Source organism: Papaver somniferum, chromosome 5, assembly GCF_003573695.1.
Source record: "Papaver somniferum cultivar HN1 chromosome 5, ASM357369v1, whole genome shotgun sequence".
NCBI lineage: Eukaryota > Viridiplantae > Streptophyta > Magnoliopsida > Ranunculales > Papaveraceae > Papaver > Papaver somniferum.
Window position 1 is genome coordinate 950152 of NC_039362.1, and position 4313 is coordinate 954464.

Consider the following 4313-nt stretch of genomic DNA (forward strand, 5'->3'; position numbering starts at 1 on the left):
TCCATGAGGTCTTGAACCTTTGCTTAGTGAGAAATTGCCGGAACTACTTGATGGACAGTGAACGCGATGTCTTGAACTACCATCGTTTGGTGTAATCCGCGATAATAACCACGCGTGATATCTCTCTAGGTGCTGTCGAGTTCGTGCCGTTGTGTCCTTTTTGTCCTTGGACAAATCCCGTTTCTCCGAATGCTCTATAGAATCAGCTCTTTTCTCATGGGAAGCGACCCACTTCCACATTCAGATAGGTGAGTTCTATCAAGAGTGTTTACTGCTACACCCCACTTCAATCTAAAATTGAAACTATAGAACTCATTAAGACTTAATAGAAAGTCATCCTCACATGCAGTCACACTATCACGTCTACACCATAGGGAAGGGGCAGAGAATGAATTCTCTGATAGTGTTTACCTTGACCCGCCACAAATTAGTTTCTCATTCGAAACCTTGATCTTGGGATCTCCAGTCAGCAAGGTTGAGTATCCTTCATGTCAAGTTTATTTAATGAGCCTAAGCCCCATCCCCTTAGATGCATTACTAACTATATCCTTGGACAAACCTTTCGTCAAAGGGTCCGCGATATTCTCCTTGGACTTAACCCAATCAATGGAAATAACGCCTTTTGAGATTAGTTTTTTTAGGGTATCGTGTCTTCTCTTTATATGTATAGACTTCCCATTATAGTAGCTGTTTTTAGCTTTAGCTATGGCAGATTGATTATCACAATGTGTAGATATAGCCGGCACAGGCCTATGCCAGAGAGGAATGTCTTCTAAAAAGCATCTTAGCCAAGCGGCTTCCTCTCCTGCTTTATCTAGCGCAATAAACCCAGATTCCTTAGTGGATCGAGATATGCAGGTCTGTTTGGAACTCTTCCAAGAAACAGCCCCATATGCTAGAGTGAAAACATATCCACTCGTAGACTTAGACTCCTCTGAGTCTGATATCCAGTTTGCATCACAAAATCCCTCAAGGACGGCAGGATACCTTTCATAATTCAAACAAAAGGTCAACGTGTATTTCAAATACGTCAACACTCTAAAAAGTGCATCCCAGTGTTCCTGCCCTGGATTACAAGTATACCTACTTAACCTACTCACAGGATAAGCAATGTCTGGCCTAGTACAGTTCATCAAATACATCAGACTTCCTATAACTCGTGAGTATTCAAGTTTTGATACTCCATTACCTCTGTTCTTTTTGAGTTTACAACAAGGATCATACGGAGTATAAGCAGGTTTACAATTAAAATGATTGAATTTTCTAAGCACAGATTCAACATAGTGAGATTGACTAAGACTATAACCGTTAGAATTTCTCCTAATTTTCATCCCTAAGATTACATCTGCAGGGCCTAAATCTTTCATGTCAAAGTTCTCATTCAGCATGTTCTTAGTGGAATTAATTACATCCATGTTTGTACCAAGTATAAGCATATCATCAACATACAAGCATACAATTACACAAGCATCATTTACAAGCTTAGTATATACACACTTGTCAGATTCATTGATTCTAAAACCACTGGAAAACATTACATGATCAAATTTTTCATGCCATTGTTTAGGTGCTTGTTTCAATCCATACAAAGATTTTTTCAGTTTACACACTTTGTTTTCACAACCTTTCACTACAAAGCCCTCAGGTTGTTCCATGTAAATTTCTTCATCTAATTCACCATGTAGAAAAGCTGTCTTTACATCCATTTGATGTATTTCTAGGTTATGAACCGCGGCTATAGCAATTAACATCCTAATGGAAGTAATTCTCGTAACGGGTGAGTAAGTATCAAAGTAATTCATGCGTCATTATGTTTGATATAAAACGTTCATGCAAATTTAAGTTTGATAAAAAAACGTTCATGCAAATTTAAGTTTGATATAAAACGTTCATGCAAATTAATGTTCATGCATAAACATAATGTTGCCCAAAGAATTATTTTGTTTCAAATATTAATTCGATAATTGAAAAGAAATTTTGCCAAAAAATATAAGTCTTGACTCACACCCACACCCGAGCCCGAGCCCGGTCCGCCCGCACAGACGGCAGCGGCGTGTGTGAAAATGTGCGGTTGCACCAACTAGCCTAAGTCCTCTCCCTCGCACAAAAGTGCTAATGATCCAAGGGCCACTCGAATATCAAAAAATTCAATACATGGAACAATTCAAAAACTTAAATCCCAAGCATTCTCAATCTTTGGCCGTTAAATTTGTAAAAAATTCAAAATTTCCATCCCCAACCGTGCAGTGTTGATTGGTTGTGCTTCTTGTTTTACCAAGAAAAATACAAGGTAATCAGCAGAGCACTCACAATTGGGTCTGCATCGACCTTGGAAAGGCCTTGAGATAATGTAATTAGCAAGACTACGGTAAAGAGGCCGCTCTATTCCCTCCCTGGGAGTGAAGTCAATACAGACAAAGCAGTTGCGTCTGAACTTAAAGATAACATCTCCATTGGACTATAATGCTCATGCAACTCATCCTGTCCCATCTCCCTTTGAATTTTTTTGTAGGACTTGTCAAAATACCTCCAGTGATTTTGGATCATAATTCAACCTTTCATGTAATCAGAGAATATCTAAAATGTTACAGGAATAACAACACAACCGGATCTGTGGCGCAATGGTAGCGCGTCTGACTCCAGATCAGAAGGTTTTGTGTTCAATTCACGTGACTCCAGATCAGAAGGTTTTGTGTTCAATTCACGTCAGGTTCAGTTTTTTCATTATTTTTTTCCCTTCATTTCTTGTGACAGGATGAGTTGCATTTTGCTTTTCAAAATGAAAACCTTGTCGTTATTTTTTTTTGATTTATGAATTCGAACAAGGTTAAGGAGAAAAACTTATTTTTTTCAATTTGCGCAACTGATGACATGATTGTGATGCTGGGGTTATTGTAACCACAATAGCTGAGCTGACCATGCGATGTGAACGTCGCAAGATATTGTCAGAGGTTACAGTTAGATTCTGGCCACATCTAAAGTATGATTTGGTTCAATTTTAAATGACTTAACACTTTCATAACAGATGACGTACTGTTAGCGATTTGCAGAATGTGTTGCAGAATCTGTGTCAATTTAATTGTCAGTTCCGTAAATAGCAGAGTTCGGAGAACTTTACTGTTAGCGTACAAGACTGAACACGACATACTGCAGTCACAAAGTATTAATTAGACTTAATCTTACTAGCAACAGTCAAAGATTAATTCGAAGTGCTTCGCGTCAGAACCGTCTAGCAACATGCACTAGACTGTTTTAACAAACATACAGACATTAGACACCTCTATGTATGCTGTGGTGAACTGAATTGGTAACCTGCAGATAGTTAATTAAACTAATGTTCTAACCTGAACTAAATAAATCCAGTCTGCTAAATTTCCAGCAAGGAACCCAGACTTCGTATTGTGTGCAATACACCACAGTTGATTAATCCATAAACAAAGCATTCAAATTGAATCAACTGATTGTAAAGTGAAGTATAACACGATACAATACACATCAGTCTTTGGATATATATGTCAATGCTAGTTAGCAGCATGTCAATTTATACTCGAAATAATTGTTGTTACATTTGCCTTGAAGAGTCCTGCAGATTCATCCGTCAGACAACCCTGCAACTGTTTTCTTCTCTCCACTTTTGCAAGGGGACAACTATGGATCTTGGGTCCGTGGCATTACCAAGGCCCTGAATGCAAAAGGGAAGCTTTGATTCGTGGATGGCTCTTTTCCTCCTCCAGCTGATGATCTAGCTTATCAATGTTGGAAGCGCGTTGTGATGACCTTGTTGGAAGCTGGCTGACATACGAGCTAGTTGTTTGTATGCACCATCCTCCCACGCTATTTGGAAGGATCTTCAGGTACGATTTTGCATCTCCAATGCTCATATATTGTTAGGGTTAAAGTCTGCCATTGCTGCTATACGCCAAGAATCCATGTCTGTTTCATTGTACTGGACAAAAAATCAAGACTTTATGGGACCAGTATGATTCCGTTGTTGCAACTCAAGTATGCATCTGTGGAGCTGAGAAATCCTTACTTGAACGTCTTGAACGTGATCGAGCTATGGAATTTCTGCAAGTCCTATATTTTGTATTCTTTAGTGGATGGGTTTCAATAACCTGGCGTTTTTAGGGGCCACTCAAAAGGATTTAGGAGCCAACAATAAAACAAAAAAGGTCACCCAAAGGGAAAATGTAGCCAGCCGAAATTACCCTTATATATTCGAAGGATATGATAACATTGTTATCCTCCGATTTCAATCGGAAGCCAAAATATTTCCCAGACTTCCGATTGTGGTCGGTGCAGTATTAGAATGA

At 38.9% G+C, this 4313-nt stretch overlaps 1 non-coding gene across 1 annotated transcript; it reads left to right on the forward strand.

The window, feature by feature from the left end:
• Positions 1–2607: 2607 nt before the first annotated feature.
• Positions 2608–2715, forward strand: TRNAW-CCA. The gene is made up of 2 exons: positions 2608–2643; positions 2680–2715. It is a non-coding gene; the product is annotated as a tRNA-Trp (tRNA).
• The last annotated feature ends 1598 nt before the right edge of the window (positions 2716–4313 follow it).